The following is a 22,492-nucleotide window of genomic DNA, read 5'->3' as shown; positions in this document are numbered from 1 at the left end:
ACCCCACGTTACTGATGCCTATTTTGTTACCAAACTGGACTGGTGTCCACTCGCCTGGTGCAGTTAGGTCAAACCTCCACAATGAGGCTTCGCCGCAAGAGAAAGGATAGTGTTTATTTGGACAGCACCAAGCCACGAGACTCAGGCAGCTCACGCTTAAGACCTAACTTTTTTTTTTTTTTAAACGGAGTTTCACTCTTGTTGCCCATACTGGAGTACTATGGCGTGATTGAACCTCCGCCTCCTGGGTTCAGGTGATTCTCCTGCCTCAGCCTCCCGAGTGTGCCTGGCTGGGATTACAGGCGTGCGCCACCACGCCTGGCTAATTTTGTATTTTTAGTAGAGACGGAGTTTCTCCGTGTTGGTCAGGCTGGTCTCTTAACTCCCGAACTCAGGTGATTCTCCCGCTTTGGCATCCCAAAGTGCTGAGATGGCAGGCGTAAGCCACTGCGCCTGGCCCAAGACCCAATTTTTTCAATGACTTCCGAGCCATAGTGTTTCAAGTCGGGTAGATTTCAGGACAGAAGAAGCTCCAGGCAAAATCATGGGGACGAAGTTCTGATTTTTTTATCTTGCCCAAATTCCTGTCTAAGGGGTCTAGGGAGTCATTCTTTACAAGCCATGAGTTCTCATTAGATGGGTTTTATTTAACCCTAAATATCGTAACTTACTTTCCAATGTGACTCTGGCATAACATTATGAGACAAGGAAAAACAATGTGTTTAACCCCAAAATATATTTCCTTGCCATACCTTGAAATTGCCCTGAGAAGTCTCTTGTGGGAAAAATCCGCCTTCTATAGAGAATCGCCTTTCCTCCCTCCCTCCCTTACCTCCTTTACCTCCCTTCCCTCCCATCTATCTTCCCTCCCTCCCTCCCTTCCCTCCCATCTATCTTCCCTCCCCTCCCCTCCCTCCCATCTATCTTCCCTCCCCTCCCCTCCCTCCCATCTATCTTCCCTCCCTCCCTCCCTCCCTCCCTTCCCTCCCATCTATCTTCCCTCCCCTCCCCTCCCTCCCATCTATCTTCCCTCCCTCCCTCCCTCCCTCCCTTCCCTCCCTCCCTCCCTCCCTCCCTTCCCTCCCTTCCCTCCCTCCCATCTATCTTCCCTCCCTCCCTTCCCTCCCATCTATCTTCCCTCCCCTCCCCTCCCTCCCATCTATCTTCCCTCCCTCCCTTCCCTCCCATCTATCTTCCCTCCCCTCCCCTCCCTCCCATCTATCTTCCCTCCCTCCCTCCCTCCCTTCCCTCCCATCTATCTTCCCTCCCCTCCCCTCCCTCCCATCTATCTTCCCTCCCTCCCTCCCTCCCTCCCTCCCTCCCTCCCCTCCCTCCCTTCCCTCCCTTCCCTCCCTCCCATCTATCTTCCCTCCCTCCCTCCCTTCCCTCCCATCTATCTTCCCTCCCCTCCCCTCCCTCCCATCTATCTTCCCTCCCCTCCCCTCCCTCCCATCTATCTTCCCTCCCCTCCCTCCCTCCCTTCCCTCCCATCTATCTTCCCTCCCCTCCCCTCCCTCCCATCTATCTTCCCTCCCTCCCCTCCCTCCCATCTATCTTCCCTTCCCCCTTCCCTCCCTCCCATCTATCTTCCCTCCCTCCCCTCCCTCCCATCTATCTTCCCTTCCCCCTTCCCTCCCTTCCCCCTTCCATCCCTCCCTTCCCTCCCTTCCCTCCCTTCCCCCTTCCGTCCCTCCCTTCCCTCCCTTCCCCCTTCCGTCCCTCCCTTCCCTCCCTTCCCCCTTCCGTCCCTCCCTTCCCTCCCTTCCCCCTTCCGTCCCTCCCTTCCCTCCCTTCCCCCCCTTCCCCCTTCCGTCCCCCCCTTCCCTCCCTTCCCCCTTCCGTCCCTCCCTTCCCTCCCTTCCCCCTTCCGTCCCTCCCTTCCCTCCCTTCCCCCTTCCGTCCCTCCCTTCCCTCCCTTCCCCCTTCCGTCCCTCCCTTCCCTCCCTTCCCTCCCTTCCCCCTTCCGTCCCTCCCTTCCCTCCCTTCCCTCCCTTCCCCCTTCCGTCCCTCCCTTCCCTCCCTTCCCCCTTCCGTCCCTCCCTTCCCTCCCTTCCCCCTTCCGTCCCTCCCTTCCCTCCTTTCCCCCTTCCGTCCCTCCCTTCCCTCCCTTCCCCCTTCCGTCCCTCCCTTCCCTCCCTTCCCCCTTCCGTCCCTCCCTTCCCTCCCTTCCCCCCCTTCCCCCTTCCATCCCTCCCTTCTCTCCCTTCCCCCTTCCTTCCCTCCCTTCTCTCCCTTCCCCCCCTCCCTTCTCTCCCTTCCCCCTTCCTTCCCTCCCTTCTCTCCCTTCCTCCCTCCCTCCCTTCCCTCCCTCCCCTCCCTCCCCTCCCTCCCTTCCCTTCCCTCCCTCCCTTCCTCCCCTCCCTCCCTTCCCTCCCTTCCTCCCCTCCCTCCCTTCCCTTCCCTCCCTCCCTTCCCTCCCTTCCCTCCCTCCCTTCCCTCCCTTCCCTCCCCTCCCTCCCCTCCCTTCCCTCCCCTCCCTCCCCTCCCTCCCCCCTCCCTTCCCTCCCTCCCCCCTCCCTTCCCTTCCCTCCCTCCCCTCCCTCCCCTCCCTTCCCTCCCTTCCCTCCCTTCCCTCCCTCCCTCCCTTCCTCCCTCCCTTCCTTCCTTCCCTTCTTCCTTCCTTCCCTTCTTTCTTCCTTCCTTCTCTCCCTCCCTCCCTTCTTTCCTTCATTCCTTCCCAGATCTAGGACGTAATCAACTAAGAGCGGCCCCCTTTTAGGTCTGATAAGAAACATTTTACAACCTGCTGTCTCTGAAGTCTGCTATCTGAGAGCTTCCTGTGCAAAATAAAACTTGGTTCCCACATCCTTTATCTCTACCTGGACATTTCCTTTCTGTTGATTCCAGGTCTTCCGATAAACTCAACCAGTTGTCAACCAGAAAATATTTAAACTTACCTGTAGCCTGGCAGCCCCCAGGTTGAGTTGTCCCGCCTTTCTGAACCAAACCAATATATTTCTGAAATGTATTTGATTGATGTCTCATGCCTTCCTAAAATATATAAAATCAAGCTGCACCCCGACCACCTGGGGCACATGTTCTCAGGACCTCCTGAGGGCTGTGTCACGGGCCATGGGCACTCATATTTGGCTCAGGATAAATCTCTTCAAATATTTTACAGAGTTTGACTCTTTTCATCAACAATCATAAATCACGGCTGGGCGTGGTGGCTCATGCCTATAATTCTAGCACTTTGGGAGGCCGAGGTGGGCAGATCACGAGGCCATAAGATCAAGACCATCCTGGCCAACATGGTGAAACCCTGTCTCTACTAAAAATACAAAAATTAGCTGGGCATGGTGGCATGTGCCTGTAGTCCCAGCTATTCCGGAGGCTGAGGCAGGAGAATCACTTGAACCCAGGAGGCAGAGGTTGCAGTGAGCCGAGATGGCACCACTGCACTCCAGCCTGGGCGACAGAGCAAGACTCCATCTCAAAAATAAGTAAGTAAAAAAAAAAAAAATCATAAATCAATACATGGAAGTTGTACATTGGTTTGGCCTAAAAAGGGATATCTTGGGCCAGGCACAGAGGCTTATGCCTGTAATCCCAGCACTTTTGTAGGCTGAGGCAGGCAGATCACCTGAGGTCAGTAGTTGGAGACCAGCCTGGCTAACATGGTGAGACCCCGTCTTGACTAAAAAAATACAAAAAATTACCCAGGTGTGGTGGCAGGTGCCTATAATCCCAGCTACTTGGGAGGCTGAGGCAAGAGAATCGCTTGAACCTGGGAGGCGGAGGTTGCAGTGAGCCAAGATCACGCCACTGCACTCCAGCCTGGGCAACAAGAGCGAAACTCCATCTCAAAAAAAAAAAAAAAAAAAAAAAAAAAAAAGATATCTTGAAGCTGGGCCGAGAGTGGGGTTGCTTACAGGAATGAGGTGGATTCAAAGACTTTTGGACTTGCAATTGGCTAAGGAAGTGGAGCTTTGTCTAAGACTTGGGGTCAGCAGTAAAAGCACATTGGATCTGGCCCATCGGCAGGACCTCCTCCAGGACCCTCAGGAAGAAATTTAAAACAAGGAACAGGGATCAGAGTTCAGTCCCTAGCTCTCCCACATCTGAGGTCTTCATGCCAGAGGATTCCATAGGGTAGAGGTGTGAGTTTCTTTTCTTTTATTTTTTTAATTATGCTCTAACTTCTGGGGTACATGTGCAGAACGTGCAAGTTTGTTACATAGGTATACACGTGCCATGGTGGTTTGCTGCACCCATCAACCTGTCATCTACATTAGGTATTTCTCCTAATGCTGTCCCTCCCTTAGCCCCCCCACTGCCCGACAGGCCTCGGTGTGAGATGTTCCCCTCCCTGTGTCCATGTGTTCTCATTGTTCAACTCCCACTTATCAGTGAGAACATGCGGTGTTTGGTTTTGTATTCTTGTGTGAGTTTCCTGAGAATGATGGTTTCCAGCTTCATCCATGTCCCTGCAAAGGACATGAACTCATCCTTTTTTATGGCTGCATAGTATTCCATGGTGTCTATGTGCCACATTTTCTTTATAGTCGATCATTGATGGGCATTTGGATTGGTTCCAAGACTTTGTTATTGTGAACAGTGCTGCAGTAAATATATGTGTGCATGTGTCTTTATAGTAGAATGATTTATAGTCCTTTGGGTACATACCCAGTAATGGGATTGCTGGATCAAATGGTATTTCTGGTTCTAGATCCTTGAGGAATTGCCACACTGTCCTCTGCAATGGTTGAACTAACTTACACGAGGTGTGAGTGTTGCACACTAACTCAGGGACAGATGCTAAGATGTTCTCTTTAGTTTCTATAGGGAAGCAACATCCCTGACTCTAATTTCCTTAGTTATTATTTTAAGCTACTATGACCTTCTTGTTTATCAAGTTGCTCATTGACTTCTCCCCGCCAGCGAAGTGCCTGGAATTTTCCTCCTGGAAGGAACTCAAGATTACTCTTGATTTCCATGCTTGGTCGGGGGTGGAGGGAGGTTCCTGGTAGGCCCCTAAGAAGGGTCCCTGCCCGGTCTCAGTTCCTCAAGCTTTCTCTTTAGCACCTTTAGCAGACTGATGCTATCACAGCTTACAGTGCTTGCAGCATGGGTGGTGGTGTGGGGATTTTGTTGCAGTTGGATTTTCCCCACTTTTTCCATTTTGTGCCCAGGAGGATTACTCTTCAAGCATATAAATTTGAACATAGGGGGAAATGGCTTCTTAGGAATTAGGTTTTAACTGGTTTCCAATATATCCAAACAGCAGACAGGTAGACCCTTGGTAACTTCTTTTTGATGTTCCCAATGTATAAACAAGTCAGAGCATTAAATCGATGCTCATTACCAACCTATGCTGCTCATCCAAGCTACCCTGAAGTTTACTTTTAGCCCAGTCCTGTGGGTGGATAATGCTTTCAACGCATTCCCAGGAGGATGATTTACCTCCTTGGAGGCAGAATATTGTTCTTGAAAGCTTTTCACAAGTCCCCGTTTCCACAGCAACATCAAGATTGACTTCTCGCCCTTGAGTAGTGCCTTGTCTTCCAAAGCCTTTCTTTCCTCTTTACTTACACAAGCTCTTTGGGGCATCTGCTCTTTGCCTCGCGGGTGGGTCAACGGTGCTTTCATTTTAATCTTCTTTTCTAGACTAGACCTGGGAGTCATAGGACAATTTTAATTATCTGAACACTTTACCATTCTGACAACAATATTTACAGAGTTTATCCTGAAGGTGGTTTCTGAGGACAGCTGTGTATCCCAGGAGCATTGTTTTAACTTGAGTTGTCTCATAGTGATGTATCCCAAGTGCTCAAGAGGGAGAGGAGGGTTATCGTAGTAAACACAATGAAAACAAAGGCGTCACCCACTTATTTAATTTTATCCCTCTATGCCAGGCAGCTCTCTCTCCCCATCTCTCTTTCTCCCTCTGTATGTCTCTCTCTCTCTTTCTTTCTCTCCCTCTCTGTGTCACATCCTCTCTCTTTCTATTCCTCTCTGTCCCTCTCTGTCACTTTCTCTGTGTCTCTCCTCTTTCCCTCTGTCTCTCGCTTATTCTCTCCGTCTCTCAGTTTCTGTGTGTCTCTCCGTCTTTTTTTTTTTTTCAGATAGAGTGTTGCTCTTCTCATTCAGTCTGGGGTGCAATGGAGCAATCTCAGCTCACTACAACCTCCGCCTCCCGGGTTGAAGAGATTCTCCTGCCTCATCCTCCCGAGTAGCTGGGATTACAGGTGCCCGCCACCATGCTCAGCTAATTTTTATATTTTTAGTAGAGACAGGGTTTCACCACGTTAGCCAGGCTGGCCTCGAACTCCTGACCTCAGGCGATCCACCCGCCTCAGCCTACCAAACTATTGGGATTACAGGTGTGAGCCACCACGCCCAGCCTGTCTCTTATTCTTTCTTTCTTTCTCTTTATTTGTATATCTCTCTCTCTGTGTCTCTCTGGCACACTCTCTGTCTCTTTCAATCTCTCTTTCTCTGCTTTTATTTCTGGATCACAGTCTCTCTCTCTCTCTCATTCTCTCATTCTCTTTCTCCCCTCTGTCTCTCTCTTTCTCTCCCATCTCTCTCTCTCTCTCTCTCTCATTCTCTTTCTCCCCTCTGTCTCTCTCTTTCTCTCCCATTCTCTCCCTCTCTTTCTCTGTCACTTTCTCTGTTTTTTGTTCTTTTTTCTCCCTCTTTCTCTCACTTATTTTATCTGTGTCTCCCTCTTTCTCTCTTTAACACACACACACACACACACACACACACACACACACACAGAATAATCTTGCTCTAGCAAGATTCTATTCTTTCACAGTAGGTCTTAGGGGCAGATGGATAGCTGCCTCATACAAAGAAAATAGGATTTCAGGTCGCCAGAGAGGAGCTCTATACCTGCATAACGACTAAGAGATACTGGTATTTCACCTTTATTTTTAAATTGATAAATATATAGAAACGAGAGACACAGGGGGTGACAACCAATCTGCCCTCCTTCTTGGCAAATTCTGGCAATTCAGGCACCCATGTTCCTTCCCTCCTGAATGAAGAGAGGCCAGAGGCCATCATGAACTCCGTCCCTGCTCAAGACTTTGCAGGATGTGGCTGTATCAGCTCTTCGCTCCAAGAACTGGGCTTTTTGTGTAGCAGGACAGCTCTTGCTACCCACAAGTGCAGGAAGAATTGTCCTCTGGCTGCTGAATCATGGAGGTTCTGGCTTCCTAGGACACTCGTGAATTTATTAGGATGTGTAGGGACAGGGCAGGTGCAGACTGATTCAGGGGCTTTGTTGGCTCTTGGTAGATGCTTGAAAGCTGTTGCTGCTCTGAGCTGAATGCCTTCTCCACAAGCGCTGCCTCCCTGTCTAAATGATGGGTTTTTATTTTATATTATTTTGAGACGGGTTCTTGCTCTGTTTTCTAGGGTGGAGTGCAGAGGTGCAGAGGCGTTGTCATAGCTCACTGCAGCCTCAACCTCCTATGTTCCTATGCTCAAGCAATCCTGCCACCTCAGCCTCCCAAGTAGTTGGGATTGCAGACATGCACCCCCACACTCAGATAATTTATTATTTCCTTTTGTAGAGGTAGGGTCTTGCTATGTTGCCCAGGCTGGTCTTGAACTGGCCTCAAGCAATCCTCCCACCTGGGCCTCTCAAAGTGCTGCGATTACAGGGGTGAGCCACCACACCTGGCCACGATGATTTTCCAATTAGCTCAGTTGGGTTACAAGGTTGATTAAGATCTGATTTTCAGGTATTGGTTATGGACACACTTATCAAATTTATTCTAGGAGCTCTTTAATAATATTTCAGAATGGACAGCATTTCTGGAAATTATTTTTTTCTTAGTGTTAAATACATTTGCTTTTCTATGTCTCAGTGGAAGATTTTTTTAAGTTTACATTTTTATGATTTTTTTATCTGTATATATAAATGTTACTTATCAAGCAATTCCTGCCCTCCTAGCAAATTTCTTCTGCTATGCTTTTTTCAGAATTTCTATCAGAACAACATAAATTTCACAAAACAAACCACCTCAGACTCTTTTTGTCCAACCAGTCAGTATCAGGGCACTTATCTGTTCTTTCAAAGTCTAGAAGAATTTTCTAAAATACCCTCTGCACTCATCTACCCTTTCTTCATGCCATTCTTTCATTATTTTTCTCTATTTTTCTTATAGCTATTGGTCTGATTAGACCTAATTTCCTTGATTGAATTGGGATAATTAGTATCTCTGAGAAAATTATTTCCTTGAGATTTTCACATTTTACTTACAAATGTAACATATTATCAAGATACTAAGAAACAGAAACCTATCATTTTAAAGCCTTTTTCATACAGTACAGTGTTTCCTATTTGTAATTTTGCATTTCCTGCCTCACTAAATATATTATTCACAGTATTTTCTGGGACGTTGTTTCTCCTTCCTTCCTTCCTTCCTTCCCTGTTTCCACCCATCCTTTCCTCCTTCCCTTTCTTCCCTCCTTCCATTCATTCTTTCTTCCCTCCCCTCCCCTTCCCTTCCCTCTTTCTACCCATCCTTTCCTCCTTCCCCTCCCTCCCTTTCTTCCTCCCTTTCTCCCTCCCTTTCTCCCTCCCTCCCTCCCTTCCTTTCTTTGTTCCTTCCTTCCATTCATCCTTCCTCCCTCCCTCCCTCCCTTCCTTGCTTCCTGCCTCCCTCCCTCCCTTCATTCCTCTCTCCCTCCCTTCATTCCTCCTTATTTCCTTTCCTCTTTCCACCCATCCTTTCTTCCTTCCCTTTCTTCCTCCCTCCTTTTCTTCCTCCCTCCTTTTCTTCCTCCCTCCCTTTCTTCCCTCCTTCCATTCATTCTTCCCTCCCCTCCCCTTCCCTTCCCTCTTTCTACCCATCCTCTCCTCCTCCCCTTTCTTCCTCCCTTTCTCCCTCCCTCCCTTTCTTTCTTCCCTCCTTCCATTCATTCTTTCTTCCCTCCCCTCCCCTTCCCTTCCCTCTTTCTCCCCATCCTTTCCTCCCTCTCTTTCTCCCTCCCTCCCTCCCTTTCTCCCTCCCTCCCTTTCTTTCTTCCCTTATTCCATTCATTTTTTCTTCCCTCCCCTCCCCTTCCCTTCCCTCTTTCTCCCCATCCTTTCCTCCCTCCCTTTCTCCCCATCCTTTCCTCCCTCCCTTTCTCCCCATCCTTTCCTCCCTCCCTTTCTCCCTCCCTCCCTTTCTCCCTCCCTCCCTTTCTCCCTCCCTTTCTCCCTCCCTTTCTCCCTCCCTTTCTCCCTCCCTTTCTCCCTCCCTTTCTCCCTCCCTTTCTCCCTCCCTCCCTTTCTCCCTCCCTTTCTCCCTCCCTTTCTCCCTCCCTCCCTTTCTCCCTCCCTCCCTTTCTCCCTCCCTCCCTTTCTCCCTCCCTCCCTTTCTCCCTCCCTTTCTCCCTCCCTTTCTCCCTCCCTTTCTCCCTCCCTTTCTCCCTCCCTCCCTTTCTCCCTCCCTCCCTTTCTCCCTCCCTTTCTCCCTCCCTCCCTTTCTCCCTCCCTTTCTCCCTCCCTTTCTCCCTCCCTTTCTCCCTCCCTTTCTCCCTCCCTTTCTCCCTCCCTCCCTTTCTCCCTCCCTTTCTCCCTCCCTTTCTCCCTCCCTTTCTCCCTCCCTTTCTCCCTCCCTCCCTTTCTTTCTTCCCTTATTCCATTCATTTTTTCTTCCTTCCCCTCCCCTTCCCTGTTTCCACCCATCCTTTCCTCCTTCCCTTTCTTCTTCCCTTTCTTCTTCCCTTTCTCCCTCCATTTCTCCCTCCCTCTCTTTCTTCCCTCCTTCCATTCATTCTTCCTTCCTCCCTCCTTCTTTCCCTCCTTCCCTCCCTCCTTTCTTCCCTCCCCCACAATGTTGATTTTGTTCATTTCTCCCTGCCTGTCTAGGAATTCTTGAAAAATATACTTGGATATTGTGTTATTCTGAAGAAAACGCTGTGAAAATGGCACATTATAGCTTCATCTCAATTCAGCTTTTGGTTTATGATTTTCAAGTTAGCCCTGTTGGGTTACAAGGTTGGTTACACAGATCCAAACCATGCCTTCATAGGTGATGATCCTCCTTGTTCTGTTAACGTTTTAGACTTGAATCATTGCTGTCTTGTGTGACTAGGGCCATTTCTACTTGGTTTTTGCTTGTTTGGCTGATAAATGTGAACGTTTTAACAATTGTTAAACAATTGTTTTAACAATTGTAATTCCTCCTTTTTAATATTCTGTATCTTTACCATCAAGATACAGACATCACCTTTTTCACAGGCTCTGAGTGTAGGAAGCCACCATTTTGGTTTTATATCATGACCAGTAACTGGGAGTGCACTCATTGGCTGAAGCTGTACTTCTTGGTTCTTTTCTCTTCTTTCCACATGGATAACTGGTATACTCCATCTTATTCCATGAGCTACGTGGCAGCCACTCATTTCGTAGCTCCTAGGGGTGCATTAAATACTCCCAAGCACTCTAACTTTCATTTGTCTGAATTATCTAAATAGAATGAAGGTATCCTTGAAGGTACTCCAGGTGGAATGAAAAAACATACCTCAGGTCTTCTGGAGATCCTCCTGTGTTCAGTTCCCTGCTCCCTCTTATGGTGCCCTGGGGAGGAGATTCAGCTCCTACGTAGGTTGAGTTCCAGGTGAATGCAGCCACTGAGCTCCTAGCAAGTAGGATTCCCTGTGTCCTATGTGCAGATCACCCTGGTGTCTTGGTCCAGTGGGCTTGAAGCCTCTTACTCTTTTATTTTTCCTTGTTTTCTATTTTTTTATTTTTATTTTTTTTTGAGATGGAGTCTTGCTTTGTCACCCAGGCTGGAGTGCAGTGGCGCGATCTCGGCTCACTGCAAGCTCCGCCTCCCAGGTTCACGCCATTCTCCTGCCTCAGCCTCCCAAGTAGCTGGGACTACAGGCGCCGCCACCACGCCCGGCTAATTTTTTGTATTTTTAGTAGAGACGGGATTTCACTGTGTTAGCCAGGATGGTCTCGATCTCCTGACCTCGTGATCCACCCGCCTTGGCCTCCCAAAGTGCTGGGATTACAGTTGTGAGCCACCCACCACCCGGTCTTGTTTGTTTTCTTTTTAAAAAAATTTCATGAGGTACATGTGCAGGTTTGTTGTAAGATACATTGTGTAATGCTGCGGTTCAGGCTTCAGTTGAACCTGTCACTCAAATGGTGAACAAAATACCTCATAGGTAGAGTTTCAGCCTTTACACCCCTCTCTCTCCCCTGCTTTTGGAATGCGCAGGTGTGTCATCTTCCCATTTTTATGCCTGGTTATTCAATGTTTAGCTCCTATGTGTAATTGAGAAGAAGTGGTATTTAATTCACTTAGGATAATGGCCTCCTGCTGCATCTGTGTTGCTGCTAAAAACATGATGTCATTCTTTTTTATGGCTCTGTACGATTCTATGGTATATGTCCACCAACTACATTTTCTTGATCCAATACGTAAGTGATGGACACCTGCTTTGATTCCCTCACGCCTCCCAAGATTGAATCAGGAAGAAATCAAATCCTGAACAGACTCATTTCATAATGAGTTATGAAATTGAATCAGTAATTTATAAAAACCTATCAACCAAAAAAAAAAAAAAAAAAGCCCAAGACTAGACAAATTCACAGCTCAATTCGACCAGATGTACAAAGAAGAGCTGGTTCCAATCTGACTGAAACTATTCTAAAAAATTGAGGCGGAGGGATTCCTCCCTAACTTATTCTACGAAAGCTGTATCATCTTGATACCAAAATCTGACAAGGACATGACAAAAATAGAAAACTACAGGCCAATATCCCAGGTGAAGATAGATGCACAAATGCTCAACGATATACTAGCAAATAGAATCTAGCAGTGCATCAAAAAGATAATTGATCATTGAAACCTTGTCTCTACTAAAAATACAAAAATTAGCCAGGTGTGGTGGTGCGTGCCTGTAATCCCAGCTACTTGGGAGGCTGACGCAGGAGAATCCTTGAACCTGGCAGGTGGAGGTTGCAGTGAGCCAAGATCACACCACTGCCCTCCAACCTGGGCAACAGAGCAAGACTCCACCTCAAAAAAAAAAAAAAAAAAAAAAAGATAATTGATCACAATTAAGTGGGCTTCATTCCTGCTCTGCTCTTTGTCCAAACAGATTTTTCTGAATGTCAGGGGTGAAGTTCAAGTTCTAGCACGCAGTGAGCATTCTGCCTTCCCCTGCTGCAGGGCTTGATGTATCGGCTCATCTTCCCCTAGTGATGCCAGCCATACCCTGTTCCCCTTATCCTTCCTACCAGTGTTACCCTTGGTGCAAGGAAGCTCCTGAATGGATGCAAAAAAAATAAAAAAAGATGCTGATTGCAAGAATGCACAAATGCTGATTGCAAGAAAGAGCAAAGTGCATTGGTTGCCTGTATTACTCCATTCTCACACTGCTCTAAAGAAATACCTGAGACTGGGTAATTTTTAAAAATTTTAACTTCCGGGTACATGTGCAGGATTGTACATAGATAAACATGTGCCATGGTGGTTTGCTGCACCTATCAACCCATGACTTAAGTATTAAGCCCAGCATGAATTAGCTATTCTTTTTATTATTATACTTTAAGTTCTGGGGTACATGTGCAGAACATGCAGGTTTGTTATATGGGTATAGACGTGCCATGGTGGTTTGCTGCATCCATCAACTCGTCATCTACATTAGGTATTTCTTTTAAAGCTATCCCTCCCCTTGCACCCCACCTGCAACAGGCCCCAGTGTGTGATGTTCCCCTCCCTGTGTCCGTGTTTTCTCATTGTTCAACTCCCACTTATGAGTGAGAACACGCAGTGTTTGGTTTTCTGTTCCTGTGTTAGTTTGCTGAGAATGGTGGTTTCCAGCTTCATCCGTGTCCCTGCAAAGGACATTAACTCATTCTTTTTAATGTCTGCATAGTATTCCATGGTGTTATATGTGCCACATTTTCTTTATCCAGTCTCTCATTGATGGACATTTGGGTTGGTTCCAAGTCTTCACTATTGTGAACAGTGCTGCAATAAACATATGTGTGCATGTGTCTTTACAGTAGAATGTTTTATAATCCTTCGGGTATATACCCAGTAATGGGATGGCTGGGTCAAATGGTATTTCCAGTTCTAGATCCTTGAGGAATCCCCACACTATCTTCCACAATGGTTGAACTAGTTTACACTCCCACCAACAGTGTAAAAGCGTTCCCGTTTGTCCACGTCCTCTCCAGCATCTGTTTTATCCTGATTTTTTAATGATCACCCTTCTAACTGACGTGAGATGGTATCTCATTGTGGTTTTGACTTGTATTTCTGTACTGACCAGGCATTAGCTATTTTTCCTGATGCTCTCCCCCTCCCCGACCCCCACCTGCAACACACCCCAGTGCGTGTTGTTCCCCTCCCTGTATCCATATGTTCTCATTGTTCAGCGCCCCCTTATGAGTGAGTGTGCAGTGTCTGGTTTTGTGTTCCTGCATTAGTTTGCCGAGGATAATGGCTTCTAGCTCCATCCATGTCCCTGAAAAGGACATGATCTCGTTCCTTTTTGTGACTGCATAGTATTCCATAGTGTATATGTACCATTTTTTTTTTTAATCCAGTCTATCATTCATGGACATTTGAGTTGATTCCACATCCTTGCTATTGTGAATAGTGCTGCAGTGAACATATGTGTGCATGTACCTTTATAATAGAATGATTTATATTTCTTTGGATATATACCTAGTAATAGGATTGCTGGGTCAAATGGTGTTTCTGGTTCTAGGTCTTTGAGGAATTGCTGCACTGAGACTGGGTAATTTACGAAGAAAACAGGTTTAATTGGCTCATGGTTCTGCAGGCTGTACAGGAAGCAGAGCAGCTTCTGCTTCTAGGGAGGCATGAGGAAATGGATAATTATAGTGGAAAGTGAAGGAAAGCAGGTGTCTTACATGGCCCTAGCAAGAGAAGGAGAGACAGAGATGCAGTTGGGGTGGGCTGGGGAGATGCTACACACTTTTCAACAACCAGATGCCATGAGAACTCATTCACTATTGCAAGAACATCACCCAGGGGATGGTGCTAATCTATTGCTGAGAAATCCACCCCCGTGACCCAATCTCCTCCTACAAGGGTCCACCTCCAGCACTGGGGATTCCAATTCAACATGAGATTTGAATGGGCACAGAGATCCAAACCATATCTGTATCCATCTATCAATTCATCCATCCATCCATCCATCCATTTATCCAACCATCCATCTATCCATCAGTTCTTCCATCCATCCATCCATCCATCAATCCATCCATCCATCAATCCATCCATCAATTCATCCATCCATCCATCCATCCATTTATCCATCCATCCATCCATCCATTTATCCATCCATCTATCCATCAATTCATCTATCCATCCATCCACCCACCCACCCATCCATTTATCCATCCATCCATCTGTCCATCCATCCATGCATCCATTTAGCCATCCATCCATCTATCCATCAATTCATCCATCCATCCATCCATCCATCCATCCCTCAATCCATCCATCCATGCATCCATCTGTATTAGTCTCTTCTTGCATTGCAATAAAGAAGTACCTGAGACTGGATGATTCATAAAAGAGGTTTAATTGGCTTATGGTTCTGCAAGCTCTACAGGAAGCAGAGCAGCTTCTGCTTCTGAGGAGGCCTCAGGAAACTTACAGTCATGATGGAAGGTGAAGTGGAAGCTGGCACATCTTACATGGTCAAAGCAGGAGCAAGAGTGGAGGGGAGGCGGCCGGGCGCGGTGGCTCACGCCTGTAATCCCAGCATTTTGGGAGGCCGAGGCGGGTGGATCACAAGGTCAGGAGATCGAGACCATCCTGGCTAACATGGTGAAACCTCGTCTCTACTAAAAATACAAAAAATTAGCTGGGCGTGGTGGTGGGCACCTGTAGTCCCAGCTACTCGGGAGGCTGAGGCAGGAGAATAGCATTAACCTGGGAGGCAAAACTTGCAGTAAGCTGAGATCGTGCCACTGCACTCCAGCCTGGGCAACAGAGTGAGACTCCGTCTCAAAAAAAAAAAAAAAAAAAAAAAAAAAAGAGTGGAGGGGAGGTGCACACACTTTTAAACAACCAGATCTTGAGAGAACTCATTCACTATCACAAGAACAGCACCAAGGGGATGGTGCTAACCCACCCATTCGTGAGAAATCCACCTCCATGATCCAATCACCTCCCCCCAGGCCACTCCTCCAACACTGGGGATTATAATTCAACATGAGATTTGGGTGGGGGCACAGATCCAAACTATATCACTGCCTCACAAGCCAGTGATCTCAAGTAGAATGGTGATGTTCATGTTGCTAGTGGCTATAAGCCTTTTTTTCTCAAGGAGCAAGGAAAATGCATCTTCTAGTTTTTTTTAAAAAATCCAATCACACTGCTGTTTTTGGAAGCTCAGCGTGTGCTTTTACCCATCCTTTGGTCACTGGTTCCAATTATTAGCAGTAGTATGGGTTTTCCTTTTTCTTACATCCCCACAAGTGTTTTTGCAGAAAATTACAGCAGTACCTCAGGAATTTCTATCCAGATGACACCGTGCTCAGAAGCAGTGCTTTCAAACTCTCCATGGCAAAACTGCCTCTCCCCTAATCTGCAGCAGATTGGTAACTGTCGTAGATACAATAAAAATGAATTACTAAAAAAAAAAAAATGCATTTAAGAAACATGGAAACTAGAAGCTCTCAGTGTGTTTTTTTTAAGTCATTGGATTGAGCAAAGCTTAAATGAGTGTCATTATTTTTTGTTAAGTTTCTAAACATTTACTTTCAATTTCTGAACATATCTCACCACGGACAACTTGCAGTAACAGTTCACACAGTGGCAGCCGTCTGATTCAGGAGTGTGCGTACCATCATACCGTCCAATATATTTATTTATTTATTTATTTTTTCAGACAGTCTGGCTCTGTCGCCCAGGCTGGAGTGCAGTGGTGTGATCTCGGCTCACTGCAACCTCCACCTCCCGGGTTTAAGCAATTCTCCTGCCTCAGCCATCCAAGTAGCTGGGATTTCAGGTTCCTGCCCCTACGCCCGGCTAATTTTTGTATTTTTAGTAGAGACGGGGTTTCACCATGTTGGCCAGGCTGGTCTTGAGCTCCTGACCTCAAGCGATCCACCCGCCTCGGCCTCCCAAAGTGTTGGGATAACAGGTGTGAGCCACCGCACCTGCCCACCCAACTGTATTTCTCTAAGGAAAATATTGAAAGTACTTATTTCCTTTTCCTTGATGGCCTGGTGACTTGGCACAGATGGGCTTCATTCTCCATGACGAGGAAGCTGTTTGATTATCTTAAAACATGCCTGCCAAGAGAAGCTGAAAGTATATATTTCAGATCACAAGGTCAGGAGCACTTTTGGCTGCCACGTTTGGCTGACTCTTGGGTGTTGTGGTATTTAAAGTGTCCTAGATCAGCCACAATAAAACAAAACCTAATTGATGTGTCTCGACCTCAGGTGTGTGCTGCAGAAAGCGCCAGTTCTTGTGATATAGGAGCCATGCCCATGTCTGTTCTGGGGACCCAGGACCCTAGGGGTTGGTCTGAGTATGTCATCAAGAGCTAGATGAGGCCGGGCGAGGTGGTTCACACCTATAATCCCAGCACTTTGGGAGACCGAGGTGGGCAGATCACAAGGTCCGGAGTTCAAGAACAGCCTGGGCAACATGGTGAAACCCTGTCTCTACTAAAACACAAAAATTAGCCAGGCGTGGTGGTGGGTGCCTGTAGTCCCAGCTACTCAGGAGGCCAAGGCAGGAGAATCGCTTGAACCCAGGAGGCGGAGGTTGCAGTGAGCCAAAATCGCACAACCGCAGTTCAGCCTGAGCAACAGGGTGAAACTCTGTCTCAGAAAACAAAAACAACAACAAAGAACTAGGTGAAAAGACCTGGAGTGCTCCTGCAGTGCAACCAGCTGTGATCATGCAAAGACCAGAATGCTGCAGGATGGCACGTCATGGCCCATCCCTCTCATCTCTGGATAAGACCAAAGCTAACCTGCTTCCAGAGACACCTTGTGAAAATGTGCAAGGCTTGGCAAAGAAAGGCTAATATCTAATGATTCATGTATTTACCCAGCTTTTTTTTTGAGAGAGAGTCTGGCACTGTCGCCAGGCTGGAGTGCGGTGGCATGGTCTCGGCTCACTGCAACCTCCACCTCCCAGGTTGAAGCGATTCCCCTGCCTCAGTCTCCCAAGTAGCTGGGATTACAGGCGTGCACCACCATGCCCAGCTAATTTTTGTATTTTTAGTAGAGACAGCGTTTTGCCATGTTGGCCAGGCTCGTCTTGAACTCCTGAACTCAGGTGATCCGCCCGCCTCAGCCTCCCAAAGTCCTGGGATTACAGGCATGAGCCACCATGCCTGGCCTGCTTTTTTATTTCTTACTAGCACAAGAACTTAGAGTGATACAAATCTTCTGAATATTTTGGCTGCATTCTGCAGACGGTGACACCTTCTGTTTCCGTGGATATTATTTATAAAACATTTTTGTCACCTACTATGAATTGTCACCCTGTCCACATGTTTTAAAGGGATAGTTTTTGAAATCAACATGAGTTTGAGCACGGGGAAATTGCATACTTAATAAAATTAAGCATTAAAAAGGGGCTCTTTCTGCTTTCCTATCAACTGAGGCAGCGGGGTTATAGATGTAGGGGGTGAGGGACCCTGTATTGGCCAGGGTTCTCTAGAGGGATATAACTAACAGGATAAATAGCTATATATAAAGGGGGGTTTATTCAGTATTAACTCACAGGATCACAAGGTCCTACAGTAAGCTGTCTGCGAGCTGAGGAGAAAGGAAGCCAGCCCGAGTCCTAAAGCCGAAGAACTTGGAGTCCAATTTTTGAGGGCAGGGAAGCATCCAGCATGGGAGAAAGCTGTAACATGGGAGGCTAAGCCAGTCTAACCTTTTCACATTCTTTTGCCCGCTTTTTGTTCTGGCCGTGCTGGCAGCTGATTAGATGGTGCCCACCCTGATTAAGGGTGGGTCTGCTTTTCCCAGCCCACTGACTCAAATGTTAAACTCGTTTGGCCACACCCTCACAGACACACCCAGGATCAATACTTTGCATCCTTCAATCCAATCAGGTTGAAACTCAGCATTAACCATCACACCTGGTGTGTGTTTCTCTGATTATAAGGACACCAGTCCTACTGGACGAAGGCCTCACCCTTATGAGCTCCTATAGGCCCTATCTGCAAATAAAGTCACATTGGAGTTTAAGGGTTCTGATGATGAGTGAGGGAAGGCACGGCTCAGTGTATAACGATGTGCTGTATCTATTGCAAAGAAAAAAGGAAGGCGCTATTCAATTCCTCCAAACTAGGAGGTTTGCCAGAGCCTCAGACAAAAGGATTTTTTAGGGAGGTACAGTTCATTCCATAACAGTGTTCTCTATCGCAAAGAAGAAAGGAAGGGGTAATTCAGTTCCTCCAAACCAGGCGATTTGCCAGAACTCCAAACAAAAGAAATTTTTTTTTTCTTCTTGATCCCTATTTATCAACACATGCCTCTGTGTCTTTCCAGTTGACTTCATCTCTTGGGCAGCATTAATTTCAGAAATCTGTATTTCTGACTTGCCCTCAGGAAACCCCTTTAGATGTTAGAAATTCTTCTGTGGATGAAGTTATCTTCTTTTTTTTGAGACATAGTCTTGCTCTGTCGCCCAGGCTGGAGTGCAGTGCTGTGATCTTGGCTCACTGCAACCTCCACCGCCAGGGTTCAAACGATTGTCCTGCCTCAGCCTTCCGAATATCTGGGATTACAGGCGTGCACCACCACACCCGGCTAATTTTTGTATTTTTAGTAGAGACCGGATTTCACCATGTTGGCCAGGCTGGTCTCGAACTCCTGACCTCAGGTGATCCACCCACCTCAGCCTCCCAAAGTGCTGGGGTTACAGGCATGAGCCACCGCACCTGACCAGATGAGGTTATCTTCTTGAGTCTCAGGGTTTACCGTCTGTCACTGAGTTGCAAATAAAAGAAAAGTTGGATGAGTTATTGGCAGCCTCAAGAGCAACAGTGAGAATTGTAGAATCACTTTCTCCATTGGAGGGTCTGGTGTGTGGGCTACGGGAAGGGTGCTAGGTGCCGAAAGGGGCATCAGACACAGCAGGTGCGTGAATCTCCCGTCTTCATATGGTACTGTCTCACTGTCAGAATCACAGTGACAGAAGGCATTTGTTACCATGGATTCACACTGCATTAGGGTTAAGATTTTTATTCTGTGTAAGTTCCTTAGGGTTACTGTAAAAAGCACATCTTATCTTCTGTCAGTAAGTGTTAAGTGACATTTAAACGTATTCAAGCATGTGACTTGACCTAATTGTTTAGCATTTGAGTCATTCCATTAAATGGAGCATCTTGTCAATTTCAAGTATTTTATACTTGCAATTGTTAAGAGTTAAAAAGTAGTTGGATTTGTCGCAGACAATGAGTTAAGGAATCCTTCCACATTTTTCCCAACTTTTTTTTTTTTTTTTTTTTTGAGAAGAGTTTCACTCTTGTTGCCCAGGCTGGAGTGCAATGGTGCGATCTCGGCTCACTGCAACCTCTGCCTCCCAGGTTCAAGTGATTCTCCTGCCTTAGCCTCCCTAGTAGCTGGGATTACAGGCATGTGCCACCATGCCCGGCTAATTTTGTACTTTTAGTAGAGATGGGGTTTCTCCATGTTGGCCAGGCTGGTCTTGAACTCCCGACCTCAGGTGATCTGCCCACCTCGGCCTCCCAAAGTGCTGGGATTACAGGCGTGAGCCACCGCGCCTGGCCCATTTTTCCCAACTTTAAAATTAAGGGTTCTCAGGGCCCTGTGTAGAGCAGTGAAAATAAGACCTCGTGTGTGTGTGTGTGTGTGTGTGTGTGTGTGTGTGTGTGTGCGTGCACGCGCCTGGAGAAGAACTGGTGTTCCACTTGGGTGAGAGGATTGGCTGTGAGCTTCAGACCAGGAAATGTGTCATCTTGCCAATCAACCTGGCTGAGTGTGCTGGAGTCAGGATCTTGAACAGAAACTTCCTTTTCTGCTATTGTTCACTACAGAGCTAAAATGGCCAAATACATACTGTGAAAATTGTTGTTTTTTTTTTTTTTTTAAGAAAAGACCAGATTCCTCCTTCAGCTGTACACATTTTTGAATAAAATCATATTGAACTAAAACAAAACAAAACAAAACTGGGGAACTTGCACAATAGAAATATATCCTCTCCCAGGTCTGGAGGACAAGAGTTTAAATCCAAGGGGTCTCAGGGCTGAGCTCCATCCGGATGCTCTACGGGAGGATCCTTTTGGCCTCCCCCAGCTCCTGGGGGCTCCAGGCATCCCAGGGCTTGTGGCTGCATCACTCCAGTCTCTGCCTCTGTCTTCACATCATCATTTTCTCTCATCTGTCTCAAGCATCCCTGTTCCTCCTTCTTATAAAAACCCCAGGCTGGGCGTGGTGGCTCATGCCTGTCATCCCAGCACTTTGGGAGGCCGAGGCAGGTGGATCACCTGAGGTCAGGAGTTTGAGACCAGCCTGGCCGACATGGTGAAACCCCATCTTTACTAAAAATACAAAAATTAGCCGGGCGTGGTGGCGGGTGCCTGTAATCCCAGCTACTCGGGAGACTGAGGAAGGGAGAATCACTTGAACTCGGGAAGTGGAGGTTGCAGTCAGCCAAGATTGCACCACTGTGCTCCAGCCTGGGTGACAGAGCAAGACTTTGTCAAAAAACAAACAAACAAACAAAAAAACTCCGCACACCTGTCATCCCAGCATTTTGGGCAGCAGTATGATAACAGGGCCAGGAGTTCGAGACCTACCTTGGCAACATAGACCCCTGTCTCTATAAAAGCTAACAAAAAACAAAAATCTTTGTCATTATATTTAGGCTAATACAGGATAATTTCCTCATTTTAAAACCTTTAATGTCTAAACACCCTATTTTCATACAAGGTAATCTTTTCACAGGTTCTAGAGATTAGGACCAGGAGATTTTTAGGGATGGAGTGGAGGATACCATCATTTAGCCTACCACATTCTTACTACCATAGGAAAGGATGGCCAGGCGAGGTGGCTCACGATGGTAATCCCAGCACTTTGAGAGGTCAAGGCGGGCAGATCACTTGAGCCCAGGAGTTCGAGTCCGGCTTGGGCAACATTGCAAAATCCCATCTCTACAACAACTACAAAAAGTAGCCAGGTGTGGTGTTTCGCACCTGTGGTCCCAGCTACTTGGGAGGCTGAGGAGGGAGAATCGCTTGAATTCAGGAGGTGGAGGCTGCCATGAGCCGAGATCACACCTCTGCACTCCAGCCTGGGTGACAGAACGAGACCGTGTCTCAATAAATGCATAAATAATTTTAAAAAGGAAAGTAATTCAGCACAAACATATTTGCATATTCCCAAGACGATGCTCACAGCTTGTAGTGCCTGCCTGGGTCCTATTCCTGTCTGCCTGGGGTCTGTCTGTCTGGGTCCTATTCCTGTCTGCCTGGGTCCTATTCGTATCTGCCTGGGTCCTATTCATATCTGCCTGGGTCCTATTCGTATCTGCCTGGGTCCTATTCGTATCTGCCTGGGTCCTATTCGTATCTGCCTGGGTCCTATTCGTATCTGCCTGGGTCCTATTCGTATCTGCCTGGGTCCTATTCCTGTCTGCCTGGGTCCTATTCCTATCTGCCTGGGGAGTATCTGCCTGGGTCCTATTCCTATCTGCCTGGGGTGTATCTGCCTGGATCCTATTCCTATCTGCCTGGGGTCTATGCATTTTCTCTTTGTCTGAGGACACATTTTTGCTTCATGCTGATATTTTTCACTTCACCTTTCTCCCCTTTTCTTCTTTTCTCCTTTTCTCTTTTTCCCTCTCCTTCCCTCCTCTCCGTCTGGGGCAGAAGCTGGCATGCGGCAGAGTGACAGCAGAGGATGTGGCCCAAGCTCCCGGAATACATCTTCCGTTTACCTCTTCCGCTGATTTTTTTCTGAGTGTGCCCAGAGAGCCCAGCTCCAGACACTCAAAGGTGCCTCATTTCAATGTATGTTCCAAAGTTACATAGCATCCAAGGTGTATGAGACATGCTTAAAAACATACTGGTCGTGCAAGTGAGGAGGTGCAATGATGGGTACTTTCATGCGAGGCCAGATCTAGGGATGCCCGGCGTGGCTTGCGGTTCAGGAAAACTTCCTGAAGGAGGTGACACATTTGCCTTTACGATCCCCAAGTGAGGCACAGGAGCATCTCTTGGTGAGAACCCCACAGTCCCTCCCAGAAAAGGAAAGTCAAGAGAATGGGCTACGTATGGGAGGAAGGGAACTATTTATGGTCTTCGATAACAATCAAAACGAATGTGCGTATGTTCCCCAGCTTTGTGCTTCGGTATTGCAAAATGCAGGAACCACACGAAAATACAAGCAATAAATACAAGCAAGTACTAACCCTCTTTTATTATTCTACTGCAGAAGAAGGAAGTCCTTGCTTCTGAGTCATTTTGTGTATCAGTTACATATGCTGTGTAACAAAATAACCCACAGACTCAGCAGCGTGGAAGGGCTCATACTTACTATCCCACAGCTGCT

The 22,492-nt window shown here is 47.2% G+C and overlaps 1 protein-coding gene across 1 annotated transcript in view; it reads left to right on the top strand.

Moving 5' to 3' along the window:
• Positions 1–22,492, top strand: part of DHRSX (dehydrogenase/reductase X-linked) — a 275,434-nt gene that overhangs the window by 185,071 nt on the left and 67,871 nt on the right. The gene's annotated exons all lie outside the window — the stretch shown is intronic.

The sequence above is a fragment of the Pongo pygmaeus genome, chromosome X (genome assembly GCF_028885625.2).
Source record: "Pongo pygmaeus isolate AG05252 chromosome X, NHGRI_mPonPyg2-v2.0_pri, whole genome shotgun sequence".
Lineage (NCBI taxonomy): Eukaryota > Metazoa > Chordata > Mammalia > Primates > Hominidae > Pongo > Pongo pygmaeus.
This window is presented reverse-complemented; position numbering and strand designations above follow the sequence as displayed.